Consider the following 18,119-nt stretch of genomic DNA (forward strand, 5'->3'; position numbering starts at 1 on the left):
GTTCGGTACTTGAATGATCTCACATCCTCTCACAAGGACCCTAAGCGAATAACAAGCCACTGACGCAAGAGATCCTATCAGTCCCATTGAATATTATTTTATTATTGTAACGAAACGGCAATGACGCATGTAACAGACAAAGATCAAAATATTTTTCACGTGAAAAATGAAGGACCATTTTCCTTTAGGAACGTACTTATGTATATTTTTTACGTTATGATGCTACCTTTATTGAGTTTAGTATCTCATCGAAATCATAAATGTGAAATGAAAGCCAAGTTTATTATTAAGAAAAATCGCCGTCATGAGATTAGAGATCTATATGGGTGCCAAGTTCTAGTTAACTTGAACTTGGCTCTCATTTCACATTTATGTTTTTGATGGCATATCATTTCCTTTTGTACAGAAATTATTAGTATGCATCATAGTTTAATCGAAGCTAAAATTCATTTTTGCTATTAGATATTCCATATGGTAAGTCGATGCATGTTCGAATCGGCCTAAAACGCGCGAATGAGCTATCTGGTATGATTCAAATATCGTTTTGATGTCAGGTGCACGTTCGAATTGGCCTGTCAGGTATCAGAGGTCGTGGTACTCGTGGTAAACATCAAGGGCTTACGCTACGGCTTACGTAGGCGAACAACGCGCGCACGCGGCGCGGCGCGGCGAGGATGAAACAAACCGTTGATACGTATAGGTATGTCCTACTCGTACGTGAGCGATTTAGACGCGAAGCGGTGCGGCGGCCGCGCGGCGTTCGCGCGTTGTTCGCCTACGTAAGCCGTAGCGTTACTCGGAAATTAGATTAAGAGTATGTCAATGTCAAGAATACTATAGGTACCTATTATAAGCAGTTAAACCCCGGAAAGGCAAGTAGATGAAATATCAGCAACATATGTTCCTGGTAAGTCTTCCTTTTTCTCCAACTTCATAAAAGTTTATTGAAGTGAAGACTTCTTTAGCGGCGCTGGGCACTTTTTGAGGAGGGGAAAAAATTATAAACTCGAGACAGCGTAAGGCGATCACGTGACTGTAAAGGGCGTAAGGCGATCACGTGAACGTAAGGGGCGTAAGGCGATCACGTGACCGTAAAGGGCGTAAGGCGATCACGTGACCGTAATCCCCGTAAGGTGGCCACTCATAATTTAAATGGCTATTTGACATTTATGTTGCGGACTCCTTTTCAAGACTCTTTACCTATGTTCAAATAATATGACGTTGTCATGGCAGTATGTAAATAAACATGTCAATAAAAAGTGTGATCATATTTGAGAATGATAATAATATATAATAAATAAATAGAATACCTCCGCTAAACGTATGTATTGTGTTACCGGGCGTCGGTAACATAGTGAGGTGAGTTTTCACTTCTATCGTCACTCCCGAAGTGCAACCGTTGTTGCTTGTTTTTGTATTGATGTTACCTGGAGCTAAGCAGTCTTATATCCGTCTTTCAAATGATTCTTACACGTGTTTGACGGAATATCTTTCATTCAAATTCTTATTGAAATAAAACACGGAAGTAAAATAAGAACTCCAATGTTACAATCGTCTTCATCCGTCGCGGAAAACAATACTTAATGGTACGAAAATACCTTCCAGAAAAAAATGTTTATTTTTAATTATGGGCTTAAAAAAATCGTTTATCTTTATTATGCGACTGTGTGTTATAAACATAACGCTCCATTTACATTTCGAAATCGAAATTAAGGTAAATAATAATTAACGCCTGTAACAACAAACTATGGTTTGACAATAATTTGCGAATTGTATACGTGTAAGACAATATTTACTTGTTTTGATTGCTGGCATTAGCATCATAATTCATATCGGGTACAGTCAACAACGCAGTCACTCACGATCAGATAGTAAGCAGCTCACTGATCTACTTACTATCTGATCTGGGGCTTAGATAAGATGCCAATCGTTATTGCTACGACAACGAAACGCTTTCTGTGTCTCTATCACTCTTACATATTAGTGCGATAGAGAGACAGATAGCGTTTCGTTGTCGTAGTGCAAACGATTGTCATCTCGGCTAGGCGAAAATTTCATGATCCGTAGGTGAATGCTCAGAACAATAATAATAATAATATGGTGAGATAATAGGTACCTACAACTTCGTGAGTACAACATTGATTTCATTATAATTACAAGTAATAATAAGTTAGGCAATTACAAACTCCAACCAACCCCACGATTAATTTGATTGCGTATTGTAATATAAAGTCAAACGGATAATGTTTACAATTCGACACACTAAGTTATATTATATTTTACCCTACAAAAAATTCTCTTTGTTCCAGTGAGATATTTTTAGGGTTCCGTAACCAAATGGAAAAACACGGAACCCTTATAGATTCGTCATGTCTGTCTGTCTGTCCGTCTGTCCGTCTGTCTGTCCGTCCGTATGTCACAGCCACTTTTCTCCGAAACTATAAGAACTATACTGTTGAAACTTGATAAATAGATGTATTCTGTGAACCGCATTAATATTATAACAATAAATTTTGGGGGTTCCCCATACTTAGAACTAAAACTCAAAAAGTATTTTTTTCATCAAACCCATACGTGTGGGCTATCTATGGATAGGTCTTCAAAAATGATATTGAGGTTTCTAATATGATTTTCTTCTAAACTGAATAGTTTGCGCGAGAGACACTTCCAAAGTGGTAAAATGTGTGTGTCCCCCCCCCCTGTAACTTCTAAAATAAGAGAATGATAAAACTAAAAAAATATATGATGTACATTACCATGCAAACTTCCACCGAAAATTGGTTTGAATAAGATCTAGTAAGTAGTTTTTTTTAATACGTCATAAATCCCCTAAATACGGAACCCTTCATGGGCGAATCCGACTCGCACTTGGCCGCTTTTTTAACAAAACGAAGTCAGCGAGCGAAACATTAAATTAAACTTATAAAGAAGGTTGTTTCTGTAATATCACACGTGGCTATAGGCCTTGTGAAACTCGCAATATTTTGTTTCCCCAAATGAACTTCGATATCAGTTGTAACACGAAAGTAAAATTTAGAGATTTTTTTTCAGTTGTCTTAATTTAAGTCCCTTGAACGGCCGCCAAAATAGTTTAGGTATATAAATACATTAGCAAAAGTATAAATTACCATAATATTAGTTGTAGTATTCATAGAAAAAATACTTCGCTAAAATATGTTAGGCGAGTTTATGAACATTTATGGCATGAATACAAGTAGAATACGTCATACAGAATTCATGAGTAAACTGCCGTTTAACCGACTCATGTAAAATTAAAGCAAAACCTTTAACACCAGGTTTCGCAGCACCAAAAACGAATCACTCAGCATTCTCACGACTCTCCTCAGCGGAAGGGCTCGCGGTAAATTGAAATACCTTCATATCTATTAAGGCCTAACATTTCCTAATTGAATTTCGCCGCTATACTTACTCAACCTCGTATCTGCAACACTCATTTTATGACAAAAACACCCGTATTCCGAATGAAAGGAAAGCGACATTTCCATCAAATGATTGTTGCAGATATGAGGTTGAGTAAGTATAGCGACGATTTCAGATCCTCCGCGGGCTCGAAGTGGCTCGATTTATGTTGGCTCGATTACACGAGTGGCTTGCAAATGGTACTTTGTGAGATGGATTTCTATACCGAACGAGTTACAGATAAGAGAGGACTAACGCAAAATATTAGTCTATAACTATATATTGAATTTTTACACGTTATAACCAAGAAAAACTACCATGAAAAAAATTACACGGAAATTAGATTGACTTTATTTGCATATACGTATTCTATTCTGACTACTTAACCAAAATCTTAAAAGGTTAAAGTCGACTCTACAGAAAAAAATATGAAAATATGTCTAATAATTTAATATCTGGGAGACCGAGCTTTGCTCGGAAAACATATTAAAAACTCAAAAATGCGCGTTTTCCCAGAGATAAGACCTAGCTAGTTCGATTTTTCGCCATCCAAAATCCCCATATAGCAAATTTCATCGAAATCGTTAGAGCCGTTTCCGAGATCCCCGAAATATATATATATATAAATAAACAATAATTGCTCGTTTTTAAGGTAAAAGGGTGACCGAGCTTCGCTCGGAAAACATATAATAACTCGGAAATGCGCGTTTTCCCAGAGATAAGACCTAGCTAGATCGATTTTTCGCCCCCGAAAACCCCTATATACCAAATTTCATCGAAATCGTTAGAGCCGTTTCCGAGATCCCCGAAATATATATATATATATATATATATATATATATATATATATATATATAAATAAACAAGAATTGCTCGTTTAAAGGTATTAGATAGATAGATATCTGGGTGACCGAGCTTCGCTCGGAAAACATATATAAACTCGAAAATGCGTTTTCCCAGAGATAAGACCTAGCTAAATCGATTTTTCGCCCCCGAAAACCCCCATATAGCAAATTTCATCGAAATCGTTAGAGCCGTTTCCGAGATCCCCGAAATATATATATAAATAAATAAATAAATATATAAATAAACAAGAATTGCTCGTTTAAAGGTATTAGATTAGATTAGATTTTCCGTTGTATATCGTTACCTACGCTGCATACCAAAGCAATATAATTTTAGTATAAAATAAGTTTTTATAAAAAAAAATTGGTACAAGCTTTTATCGCTGACTGTACTTTTCTTACGACAGACAACTAATACTCATCGAGACAATTCTAAAAACCCCTAACACAATTAGGTTGCGTTGTTTCATCACAGAGTTCATATGGCCACCTCCTGTCTCCATCATCAGATCAGCTCGATGGTACCATAATATTGCATTGTCACCCGACTTACATGTTTATGCAAAATTTCAGCTCAATCGGAAACCGGGAGAAGTGGATCAAATTTAACTTGCAAGATTCCATTACATAGTTAGTTACTTATACGTAGGTCGACCTAATAAGAGCTTGTTAATAGCTAGTAAATAGTGATATTGCCGAGGGAATTGACAAAATTTTTTTTGTTAACAAACATATTTTCAGAGTAGGTAATTAAATGTAAAACTCCGCGCGTTGGCCATATTTCCTGTCGCAAGTTTCGCGCCGCGCGCCATATCTTTTGTCCCTTTCTATTTTACTGGCTTTACGCTCCCTTTTAAATCACGCATTATTTCTTATTTGTTTTAAAGTAAACTTTAATCTTATACCTATTCCGTATACACCAGAAATACACAGATTTGGTGAGGTAGATACGATCACTCTAATAACTTATAACTTGACACTTCTTTTTGTCATGTGGAATAAACGTCCGTAACAGAATCATACTGTTGGGCAGCGCAATCTAATCAAGGGAAATAATTATTAATATTGGGGATAGTTTGGCCGCTATCAATATAATTAATTACTTGATTATCACCCCGCATTGTTTACCCAGGATATCGATTGAGTGGCCTAAATGTAGAAAGTCACATAAAATGTCACACAAGCTGCAGTCGTGCTTACCCAAATACTGAACAAGTTTAACGAGTTTTCAATGTCTAAGTATTACACCTGTTACAGGTGCGACTGCAGCTCGCTGTACATTATGTGACCTGTTATGCCTGGATTGCCTGGTGGAACAGCATTAGGTTATATCACAAATCCTTTTCAAAAAACGCAACTAACTCGCTTCATCCGCTGTATAGATAATCAGAGACGTTCGTTAGCGTGCACAAACAAAACGGCCTATATTATACCGATTATATTATACCGTACCGTTTCAGTCCCGTCGTTATTAGTTGTGAAAATAACATAGGTATATATCATTATTGGTTCTTGATTGAATGCTATTTATTAGATAGAATGCCGATATCAATAGGAATTGATAATTGATGAAATATATATCGTCGCACAATGATTCATACGGCCATATCTCGGTTGAGAGCCGATGCATCATCATTATTATAACATCAGCCTCAGCGGCTTAATTTACCTCACACAGTTACCAAGTCCCTAGTATAACTAGACCTTTAGACTCTTCACTTTCAATGTGTAATCACAGGTCACATTTATACTGGTAATGCGATGAAAGCGAAAGCGTTGAGAACACAGCCCAGCTGCGACCACAAGATTTATTGCTAATAGGCTTAGGCTCGAATTCGGCTAATAACGATTTAATTTCCATAAGTATATCTTTAAATTATTGTTCTATTGCATTAAAATTATCAACAACATGCTGCAATAAAAAAAACAATGGGTTGCACTCAGGGAGTGCCGGCAAAAGTGAAAACTCAATGACTAGTGCAAAATGCACTATGAATAATTGAGGTTAACGCCATCTAGCGTTATTTCGTCGCATTACTTGAAACCCCTAAGCACAGCACTGTTAGTACTCGAGTTATATTAATACCAGTTAGAGCGAAACTTACTAGATGGCATTTAAATGTAACAGGTCCGTCTTACGGTCACGTGATCTGTCGCGAGTTTAACATTTTTCCCCACCTCAAAAAGTGCACAGCGCCGCTAAAGAAGTTTTCACTTCAAAAATTATAACGTATTTTTGAAATTATAATTACTTAATGAATCAGGTAGCCATTTCAATTTCACATTCCCGTTATTCCATGATCACAATATAAGCGACTTGTCAAGTTAATCCCTTTATGTGAGTTTTGTCAACGCGTATCTGTCATGTCACATACATACATTGTTGCGGAATGGTGTAATATATCGTGAAAGCTTCGGTGAAATCCCTGCACGAATATAATGGGAATATCAAACAATAATATTATCTAATCCCGTTTGACGCCGCTCCATTAAAGCAAAGTTATTTACCTACTCGTATATTACCCGTATACATTATATGAAAACAGAATGAAATATTATCCAGTGCACAAAAAATGTGTTCTGCCTACTCGTAGCTTATTCAGACCATGGAAACATATCAATACAACGTATCAATTTTTTGTTATCTCAAATTGCCTTGCTTATAAAATAAATTATGGAAACCTTTTTATGCTACACTATCTACGCAGTAGGGAGTGCTCCTGGTACTGGTTTTCTATACAAATACAGTACCGGAACCGGGAATTCCCGGTTCTCGTCATACAAATTCAGTAGTACCGGGAGTATTCCCTACTATCTATGAGGGATGACAATTGAAACCCCTCACCTCACTGCTCACGGCAAATAAATATAACCGTCACGGTTCACGTGACTCGAATGTAGAGGAGACCTCCGTCTATTACGGCAGACATACCCGTTGAATGCGAATCTGTGTAAGGATTTAGGAGGTTTACTGAAAAAACTTGTGACTTTATACAACACTAGGGTTGTGCCAATCGTTTCTAACTAAACTACCTAACTATTGCACTGCACATTATACAAGCAATACTAGGCCAATGAATTTGAAAAATAATAGACCTCCTTTTGAGCAGCTCACAATAAGTACTATCTTATTATTAGGAAAAAGTATAAGCTTTTCGTACCGAATAGTGAACAATAAAAAAACCGGCCAAGTGCGAGTCGGACTCGCGCACGGAGGGTTCCGCACCATAAACAAAAAATAGAGCAAAACAAGCAGAAAAAAAAAGCGGCCAAGTGCGAGTCGGACTCGCCCATGAAGGGTTCCGTATTTAGGCGATTTATGACGTATTAAAAAAAACTACTTGCTAGATCTCGTTCAAACCAATTTTCGGTGGAAGTTTACATGGTAATGTACATCATATATTTTTTTTAGTTTTATCATTCTCTTATTTTAGAAGTTAGGGGGGGGGACACACATTTTACCACTTTGGAAGTGTCTCTCGCGCAAACTATTCAGTTTAGAAAAAAATGATATTAGGAACCTCAATATCATTTTTGAAGACCTATCCATAGATACCCCACACGTATGGGTTTGATGAAAAAAAAAATTTGAGTTTCAGTTCGAAGTATGGGGAACCCCAAAAATTGTTTTTTTTCTATTTTTGTGTGAAAATCTTAATGCGGTTCACAGAATACATCTACTTACCAAGTTTCAACAGTATAGTTCTTATAGTTTCGGAGAAAAGTGGCTGTGACATACGGACGGACAGACAGACGGACAGACAGACGGACAGACAGACATGACGAATCTATAAGGGTTCCGTTTTTTGCCATTTGGCTACGGAACCCTAACAAGCAAATAAACGGTCACCCATCCAAGTACTGAAAAAGTCATAAATCACGTTTGTTGTATGGGAGCCCCACTTAAATCTTTATTTTATTCTGTTTTTAGTATTTGTTGTTATAGCGGCAACAGAAATACATCATCTGTGAAAATTTCAACTGTCTAGCTATCACGGTTCGTGAGATACAGCCTGGTGACAGACGGACGGACGGACAGCGGAGTCTTAGTAATAGGGTCCCGTTTTTACCCTTTGGGTACGGAACCCTAAAAATACCTTAGGCTCCCGTTCCTTAGCTTTCCAGTTTTTTTAGTCTGACATAGACAAATGGAGCTAGAGGATTACGCTGCTCAAAGATCCGAGATAAATACCTAAACTGTAATGTTCATGATTTATTTGAACAAGTGTTAAGCGAAATCATTCGATTTTCTTTTTTAAGATGATAGAAATTGGCCGCAGAGAATAGATTCTGTTAGAATATATACCTACACGTGCTGAAAATGGATCGTAATAATTCTTGTATATACTCGTATAATATGTTAGAAACGGCTCTAAATATTTCCATAAAATTTTCTGAACTTTAATTACATCCCAAAGGAACTAGTACTGGGCACCCATATAGATCATCATCATTATAAAATGACATATAATATGAATTATTATTAATATACGAATATGAATAGGTAGATCTCAATTCTATTTCGGCGAAGTCAACAACGACGCATACGAACTTGGCTCTCATTTCACATTTATGTTTTTGATGGGTTATTAAGATTGTATGCCAACTATTTTGAGCATTTTTAGGGTTCCGTAGCCAAATGGCAAAAAACGGAACCCTTATAGATTCGTCATGTCTGTCTGTCTGTCTGTCTGTCCGTCTGTCTGTCCGTCTGTCTGTCCGTCCGTATGTCACAGCCACTTTTCTCCGAAACTATAAGAACTATACTGTTGAAACTTGGTAAGTAGATGTATTCTGTGAACCGCATTAAGATTTTCACACAAAAATAGAAAAAAAAATTTAATTTTTGGGGTTCCCCATACTTCGAACTGAAACTCAAAAATTTTTTTTTCATCAAACCCATACGTGTGGGGTATCTATGGATAGGTCTTCAAAAATGATATTGAGGTTCCTAATATTATTTTTTTCTAAACTGAATAGTTTGCGCGAGAGACACTTCCAAAGTGGTAAAATGTGTGTCCCCCCCCCCTAACTTCTAAAATAAGAGAATGATAAAACTAAAAAAAATATATGATGTACATTACCATGTAAACTTCCACCGAAAATTGGTTTGAACGAGATCTAGCAAGTAGTTTTTAGGGTTCCGTAGCCAAATGGCAAAAAACGGAACCCTTATAGATTCGTCATGTCTGTCTGTCTGTCCGTCTGTCCGTCTGTCCGTCTGTCCGTCTGTCTGTCCGTCCGTATGTCACAGCCACTTTTCTCCGAAACTATAAGAACTATACTGTTGAAACTTGGTGAGTAGATGTATTCTGTGAACCGCATTAAGATTTTCACACAAAAATAGAAAAAAAACCATAAATTTTTGGGGTTCCCCATACTTCGAACTGAAACTCAAAAATTTTTTTTTCATCAAACCCATACGTGTGGGGTATCTATGGATAGGTCTTCAAAAATGATATTGAGGTTTCTAATATCATTTTTTTCTAAACTGAATAGTTTGCGCGAGAGACACTTCCAAAGTGGTAAAATGTGTGTCCCCCCCCCCGTAACTTCTAAAATAAGAGAATGATAAAACAAAAAAAAATATATGATGTACATTACCATGTAAACTTCCACCGAAAATTGGTTTGAACGAGATCTAGTAAGTAGTTTTTTTTTTATACGTCTTAAATCGCCTAAATACGGAACCCTTCATGGGCGAGTCCGACTCGCACTTGGCCGCTTTTTTTTAATACGTCATAAATCGCCTAAATACGGAACCCTTCATGGGCGAGTCCGACTCGCACTTGGCCGCTTTTTAAGTTCTGCAGTAGACTATAGCCAAGGGCAGTGTGTGCTAGAGATAATAATATTAAATCTTTAATTATAATGCAATTAAAAATACCAAGTATAACTATAGTACACGGTTTGAATAATTTGCGAATCTGCTTAATTATATTTGCCTAAATTGCAAGCACAACTTGGAACTCATTTGATTGAAACTGAGTCTATTCCCTGAGCCCTTACCATGAGTCATTGACAGTGTCAAAACTGACATTAACGCTTTCGAGAACGTAATTTACTTTCTATACATCTCACTTGCACTAATATGCGAGTATTACGAGCGAGCTGCATAGAAAGTAAATTACATTCTCGATGACGTTTATGTCAATGCCAAACTGGTGGTAGTGGTACTTGTGGCGAGCACTGACCGATGCGAGCAATTGTGAGTGATCTGTCGCGTCAATGAATTATTCTGAAGATTTTGCCTAACCGTTTTATTTAATATGTAAATACTGTTTGCTCAATTATCGAGAGTGGAGTTGTTCGATTTCTAATTGCCAATTGTTGTTTTCTTACAAATACTGTGAGAAGTAAAATAAAGCTGTTAAGTTAGACGAAAAATTTCATTGTCGCTCATCGGAAGACTATCGGTAGTTCATCACTTCCACACCCTAACTAATTGAATGGATTAGCTACCCCAAAAGTTGGGCGAGACGATGTGGACGCGTCGTAAAGATTGTAGTAAACATACACCTAATAAAGACAAATGGCGAAAGGAAGAGAACCTTTAGAGTATGTTTTGATTAGATTCGGCAATTTTGCGATCCTATACATACCTATAAATATTTTGAGGTCGTTCGTTCTTTTGTTTTCTCTATTTCAAATAACTCGTGAAAATGACGAAATTGCCACAAAATATAAAGTGCCCATGTTATGATGCGTACCTACCTATTGAAAAAAAAGTCTATATGGTACCCAACCAGCCAATCTTTCTAAAGTTAGTCGTGCGATGTGACTTAAAATTACGCGAGCTAAACCGTAAAATAATGACAGTGTTACCAAAATGTCTGAATATACATATAAGTAAGTGTAATTTCGAAAATACAAAAATATCTTACACTGATATGCTACAAACAACGTTGATGGCTCTTGCGGAAAGTTTCACCAAGTTAGAATCGGAAACAATCAAAGTTCAGGGCCAGCTCTATTGCTCTTGAATGTACAAATGAGTGATAAAATTTACATAAGAACAAAATAAACATGGCCGGTCGGGCTTACAATTCTTTTTCAAACTATATAGGTACCTATTATTGGAATATCCACAAAAGGAGACTGAAACATAATCGTGCAAAGCTATTTCTGTGAGGGCTGAACAATCAAATGAACGTACATCGTAGGTACGAGTAACTATTAGCCCTTCAAATTGATAGAGGTGATTGAATTTATTTTAAAGGTTAGACAAATGCAGATCAAAATGTACTCATACTCATTTATTAATAGATAGATAGATAATAGTATCATTATTTTTACTGTAAACCGTATTACTTCTCCCACATGACAGGCTTTGCCTAGCGTGGGAGTCAGCATAAATTCTATTTCAGAAATAAAGAATTTGTAATTTGTAAACAAGAAAATATTATTATTTATTTATTATTTATTTTTACGTACAGATTACACGTCAAAGTTGAAATTAATCAAAGTTGTTTTGTTGGTTGTCCTATTTCGGTATTCCATAATGCATAATGGAGACAGTGTGTCGTTTTGAAGTAGGCAACTTAATAGTAATTTGGTTCTGTATGCTCACAAAATTTTATTTTCTGAATTCTTAGTTTGAAAATGAATTTAAGCGAGCTGTTTGCAATCCTAAGTGCTTGCCAGCAGTCGTTGCGGGTCGAGCTTAATGGCCGTGTAAGGTTTCACGTCCAGAACAGGCTCCTGTTTACATACTCTGGCTCCCTCTGCCACAAGCCTTGACAAAATTACAACTATATAGCTGGTATAACTGTATCTATGTTCCGCTTGTGCCATTTCTGGGGGCACGGCAGTGCCCCCGCCAAGTCGAGCAAAACAAAGAGGCACGGCCGTACCATCCTTTTCTCGAAGCGATTCAGGGCATTTTCGACGTCCTGTAATTTTGTGCTGGCTGAAGCTAGAACCCTGAATTTTCAGTGACATATAGGGCTTAACATGCTTAAGATACATTCTCAAAAACATTAAATCTGAACTTTTAGTTGAATAATTATTGTACGTCAAAGTTCCTTAGTTTCGACACTGACACACTCACTCATTCACTCACCGATCATCATTCTCGATCTCATACTTCTAGCATACCCACAAGTTTAACATTTTAAACATAAGTAGTTTTTTGCTTATCAAGCCATAGAAAACCTAAAAATATTGCAATATCAGTCACGTTTTAAAGATCTAAGAACTGCATAAGTAAGTTTGTAATCCCATATAAACATATGATATTACAAATTTACTATTGCAGTTCCTACAAATAGTAGGTAAAGTAAATACAAATAGTAGGTAAAGTAAAGGTACACAACGATGTGTTTAAATATGATATGTGTATACATAGTATGGGTATGAGTAGGTATATCTTTGACTGTTGAGTGTACGAATTAGGTAAGCGCCTAAATATTAAGTACCATACACAGGGCCGGATTAACCCTAAGGCAGAGTAGGCAACTGCCTATGGGCCCCGCCTCGCCTAGGGGGCCCCGGCGGCCCCGCGCGCGCCAAAAAAAATATGTTTGCCAAGTTTGGCATATGGCCAAAATTCATAAATATTTTTTTATGTTACCTACTTATACTTAATGTCCAATATCAGTTTGTCAGACACACAATCATCAAATGATTATGTAAATTACATTATTTTATAGCTTTTAAAGTCTGTAAATCGAGCTCGAATTTCAGGCTCCCGAGGGCCTATAACCTCCTTAATGAAACTTCGGCCCTCCGAGTAACTCTTGTATGACACATATATTATTGTTGAGTAACATTTGACGATTGGTTCGTATCAGAGCGCTGCTTTGATTCATTGATTTCAGAAGCTTAGCCTTTTGCCTCGCATGAAAGCTCACCTCGCTGGTTATAAGTACGCTTCGGGCTTGTTAAGTATGTGGAGATTGCTGAGCTCGACCTTCAGCATCACTTTTTACCTAAATTTTTGGTTCGCCTACGAAATCTCTTCTTCAGCTTAGCCTTTGGCCTCGCTGTGCCAAGCTGGGCCTGCGGTCTCGCTTTTTAATACAATGGACATTGGTTGTCGTCTGTGATCTAGCTGAGCTTATTCTGAAGCACGGCTTTGACCTCGCATGAAAGCTCACCTCACTGGGTAACTTCGGATTTTTAGGCCTTTTTAACACGCTTTCACAATTTTTTCACAAAAAATTTCGCGCTCGCTGCGTTCGCGATTTTTATTGCTTTTCCGATTTGCCCTGTACTTACATGCTAGTTTGACTGATTCATGAATAATCATTTAAACACATGTAAAATCTTTATTATTAGGTTAATTTTAATCATGTGGCTCATATGGTCGGACAATCGCTGTTCAGCCTCGCAAAATATTTAACTATTTATTGAGAAAAAAGAGCTCTCCCCACACTGGACGCAAGGAGGAATCGGAAAAAACTAATATAAAAAACCTTTATGTCCACGCAAGAGTGAAAAAAACATTCGGCATGTTCGGATCAGCTCAACCGACACCAGAAGGATGAAATTAAAACCGCAAACTTACCTGCCTGTACTGAACAGCTGAACTTATACATGCAGAATTAACTGTACGGGGGCCCCGAGCATTGCACTGCCTAGGGGCCCCGACATGCTTAATCCGGCCCTGACCATACATACCTAGCATCAGTGGCGTAGCTAGAGGATATGGCGCCCGGGGCAGGCACCAAATTTGCGCCCCCTCCCCCAAACCAAATGAACTAACGAAAGGGTTACTTTTTACTTATTAAAGTTTACTTTTGATTTAGACAAATAAGTGTTTTTTTAGTCCACCGGTAGCTAACAAGCTTACGACTCATCTGATGGTAAGCGGTCACCGCATCCTATGGACGTCTACACTCCAGGGGCGTTACATGCGCGTTGCCGATCATTTTAAAACTTATACACTTCTTTTTTGGAGATCTCCTTAGACTTGAAGATTCAATATCGCTTGTAAGTTTGGGATCGTAGGCTATTCATAGCGCGCCTTTGGACTGATTTGAAGGGACTAAGGTGCCATCTAGGTGCTCCTGCCCAAAGGCAATTGAGCACACCGAGTTTTTTGGATACGAGCGCAGCCTACCCAGCAAGGTGGCTACGAAATTATTGGACGTCACTGATGGAGATGTCAACACCGAGGCTCCCAATACTCCCTGACATGGGAAAGGTTGTGCCTTGAAAAATTAGGTTTTCTTAGCGGTAAACGCGCAAAATTGAGCCTCAGTGGGATAGAATTGGACTAAATTCTCCCGATCCCACACCGAAACTCTGGATAGAATGCTCTCAATACCTGGACACAGGTTTTTCACGGCATTCTAGTATCACAGAACGAGCGATGTTGGCACGGCATGTGTTATACAGGTTGGTCCAACCTTGCCGTTCAAAAAAATTTTTTAGATTCCTCACGCTGTGGGCTATCAGAATATGTATGTTAGCCGACTTTTCGTAGTTTTCGAATTATGATTTTTATTTTTATTACTTTTAACTTTTGTTGAGAATTTCCGGGGTGAAGCAATTATTTATTAAAAAAAACTATTGAACTTTTTTGAATATTTCTTTTTGTAACATAATCCTTCACAAACGGCGCAGTTGCTAAAAAAAAATCACACCCTCACTTGGCTGAGTTGGGAAAAAAAGACAAACTTTTACGTTCAAGCATGTCAAGCTTAGATGTTGCCCTTACCTAAATAAATAAAAAATACAAGCAATTTCAAGGAGTTTTGGTTATTTTAGAAACTGCTAGACCCTACGTTTTTTTAAAAGGTCAAAAAAGTGATACTTATAGTCATAATTTGTCAGAGTTGCCGGTCAAAGGAACTGAGGTGGAAAGCTTCCAAATTAGTAATTCATTATAAAAATCCTCTTTTGTTTTGGACGTCAAGGTTTGGACCACCCTGTATAAGGGTGGCTAAAAAATAACTGCATTTCCGTTGCAAGGGAGGTTTTGGGATTATACTGAGCAATTTTTACTATGAGACCCAACTCCTAAACCGCGAAAAAAAAATTTTACTGTTTCCTACATTTTGGCTGGTCCATTTTCTATGGGAGGTCTTTTGCCCATTTTGGCGCCCCCCCTTGGACGGCGCCCGGGGCACGTGCCCCCCCCAGCCCCCCCCTAGTTACGCCACTGCCTAGCATACCTAAATACCAAAATACTACCGTTTTGCCGAAATAATTATGCAGAAACTTGGAAGCAACCCAGGTTGACAATAAATAACTAAATTCCAGAGCGCTTCAAGCACTAAAATTTCAAGTAGCTACCATATCATAATCATCTTTCATATCGCATTCCACTTGCTTCTTAACTATACTGTGATGTTATAAGATAGTAGTGCTAACTACAAATTAGGCGAAATATTTCAAGGTGAATGCATATATAATGTCATAAGATCTGGGGGCCGACTATTGAATTTCGTGTGGCTCCCTTCAATATATCTCTACTACTAGGAATTTAAATTCTACTAATAGAATTAAAAACAAGTGGTCAATACCACTACTGGTATAAGAGCTAGCCACGGAAAAGGGTATGCAATTTATAGAGCAACGAAATCCCTCTAGTTAGTGTGCCATACTATCATTATTTTATTAATTAATCCGGTCGCCTGGCACCAGTTCAGCGGTGGGTGTGAGAGTGGTTGGGCAACAAAGGGGTTGTAAAATCAATCGAAGGTGTGCAATTTATAGAGCTCTGTGTTTAGTGTGCTATAATAGCTAATTATGTATTTAATTCAAATATAACAATGCCAGGCGTTTTATTTGGAGGAAAAGTAGTGCCAGGTGATGAAAGTACACAAACCACTTGAGCGCCTGCAGGAAGACCATGAGCAAATTGCACCAGGCCACCTGCTGCCAGACGACCGGATTAATTAATAATGATAGTATGGCATACTAACTAGAGGTATTTCGTTGCTCTATAAATTGCATACCTATTTCCGTGGCTAGCTCTCCGGCTATACATTCCCAATTTTTATTGCTCGTATTTAAAAACTATCAATTCGCCGTTTTCCACAGATTTTCCAGCGACGAAATCGATCGCTCGAAATTGAAAAAGCGGCCAAGTGCGAGTCGGACTCGCCCATGAAGGGTTCCGTATTTAGGCGATTTATGACGTATAAAAAAAAACTACTTACTAGATCTCGTTCAAACCAATTTTCGGTGGAAGTTTACATGGTAATGTACATCATATATTTTTTTTAGTTTTATCATTCTCTTATTTTAGAAGTTACAGGGGGGGGGACACACATTTTACCACTTTGGAAGTGTCTCTCGCGCAAACTATCCAGTTTAGAAAAAAATGATATTAGAAACCTCAATATCATTTTTGAAGACCTATCCATAGATACCCCACACGTATGGGTTTGATGAAAAAAAAATTTTTGAGTTTCAGTTCGAAGTATGGGGAACCCCAAAAATGTATTGTTTGTTTTCTATTTTTGTGTGAAAATCTTAATGCGGTTCACAGAATACATCTACTTACCAAGTTTCAACAGTATAGTTCTTATAGTTTCGGAGAAAAGTGGCTGTGACATACGGACGGACAGACAGACGGACAGACGGACAGACAGACAGACAGACATGACGAATCTATAAGGGTTCCGTTTTTTGCCATTTGGCTACGGAACCCTAAAAACGGCCAAGTGCGAGTCGGACTCGCCCATGAAGGGTTCCGTATTTAGGGGATTTATGACGTAATAAAAAAAAACTACTTACTAGATCTCGTTCAAACCAATTTTCGGTGGAAGTTTGCATGGGAATGTACATAATATATTTTTTTTAGGTTTATCATTATTTTTGAAAACCTATCCCTATGGGAGTGGGTTTGATAAAAAAAAAATTTTGAGTTTCAGTTCTAAGTATGCGGAACCCCCAAAATTTATTGTTTTTTTTTTTCTATTTTTGCGTTAAAATCTTATTGCGGTTCACAGAATACATCTACTTACCAAGTTTCAACAGTATAGTTCTTATAGTTTCGGAAAAAAGTGGTTGTGACATACGGACGGACAGACAGACAGACATGACGAATCCATAAGGGTTCCGTTTTTTGCCCTTTGGCTACGGAACCCTAAAAAGCGGCCCCCTGTAAGGCAACACCGTCCACACGCTTAAAAGCTCTCGTGTTTCGCAGAAATTCCGTTGAAAGGAAAATGAGAAATAGATTTCGTAAGGACCTAGCCATTGTAAATAAGTAGTTTTTAGGGCGCAGTGGCTCACCATAGGGCCAAGATTCTCCAAAAGTATTCCGCTCCCAGACGGCGAGATGGCAGAGATAGTTGACCACTTGACTCTGGTGGTAACACCGTTGGTAGTAGACGTCTGGCCAGGATGGAGTGGTGTTGGTTAAGACTTGAGTCCTTTGATTTGTATCCTTAATTGCTTCGATATACGTATATGTACGTGTACGGACGTACTATGTACGTGTATGTAAGCAAGGATCTTTAAAAAAACATAAAAAACCGTACCAGGGAGACGAACAACTCGAACCAGCAGACGCAATGGCACAGGCACTCAGCTGCATTTACCTGTGGAAACATAAACATAAGAATATTTCGATAGTAAACTCATTCTAAAACTGTTAACTAAATAGTTACAAACTAAAATCCATCAGTAATCCCTACTATCCCTATTAATCTCTAATAAATGTCATTATTTATTATTAATATTATAAAAATGTAAGTAACTTACTGTTACCTCTTCACGCAACCGCTGAACCGATTTAGATGAAATTCAGCATGGAGTACATTAAATTTAAGGCCCTGGCAAGGACACCGGATAGTTTTTTATCAATCGTCATCACCATTCCACGTCACATCATATCATTCTACATCTTCTACATCAAAGTCGCGGGCAGAAGCTAGTATTCATAAATGCTAATGT

At 37.8% G+C, this 18,119-nt stretch overlaps 1 protein-coding gene across 1 annotated transcript in view; it reads right to left on the reverse strand.

Annotated features, from left to right (window-relative positions):
• The window catches only part of LOC134658025 (orexin/Hypocretin receptor type 1-like), a 115,281-nt gene that overhangs the window by 67,821 nt on the left and 29,341 nt on the right, over positions 1-18,119 (reverse strand). The window contains exon 2 of the mRNA XM_063513628.1: positions 17,700-17,764. The gene's annotated coding sequence lies outside the window, so the exon portion shown is untranslated. The remainder of the gene's footprint in view (positions 1-17,699; positions 17,765-18,119) is intronic.

Source organism: Cydia amplana, chromosome 21 (assembly GCF_948474715.1).
Source record: "Cydia amplana chromosome 21, ilCydAmpl1.1, whole genome shotgun sequence".
Classification (NCBI taxonomy): Eukaryota; Metazoa; Arthropoda; class Insecta; order Lepidoptera; family Tortricidae; genus Cydia; species Cydia amplana.